General features: G+C 64.3%; 1 protein-coding gene across 1 annotated transcript in view; it reads right to left on the bottom strand.

The window, feature by feature from the left end:
* LOC103908492 (nuclear mitotic apparatus protein 1) overlaps positions 1–387 on the bottom strand; it is a 21,563-nt gene that overhangs the window by 15,047 nt on the left and 6,129 nt on the right.

Raw genomic sequence — 387 nt, 5'->3', positions numbered from 1 at the left:
CCCCACTTCTCTCTCCCCTTTTTCCCCCCCCCCCGCCAGCCCAAACCGAGTCCCATCCGTGGAGGGTGGGATACGAGGTGGGATACGGTGTCTCCCCTTCCAGGAGAGGCCAAGCAGAAGTGCAAGAGACTCGCCATTTCCCCTCCCGGGATTCCTGCTCGAGTAAAACTTTTCCAGCGGGATTTGAGCAGCTTTGAGGCCAGGCACCGGGCTAGGAATGCCGCCCCAAAGCAGCGTCGCCGGAGCAGCCCCCGGCACCCTGCCCTTCACCCCCTGGACCTCCTTTGCACCAAGCCCGGGCTCTGGCAAGGATTTCCATCGGGAAGCTTTTCCCTCCCGCACGCTGCCGCGGGGTCAGGGCAGCTCTGCCTGCACCTCGTGAAGCCG

The sequence above is a fragment of the Aptenodytes forsteri genome, unplaced genomic scaffold (assembly GCF_000699145.1).
Source record: "Aptenodytes forsteri isolate BGI_AS27 unplaced genomic scaffold, ASM69914v1 Scaffold254, whole genome shotgun sequence".
NCBI classification, from domain to species: Eukaryota; Metazoa; Chordata; class Aves; order Sphenisciformes; family Spheniscidae; genus Aptenodytes; species Aptenodytes forsteri.
This window is presented reverse-complemented; position numbering and strand designations above follow the sequence as displayed.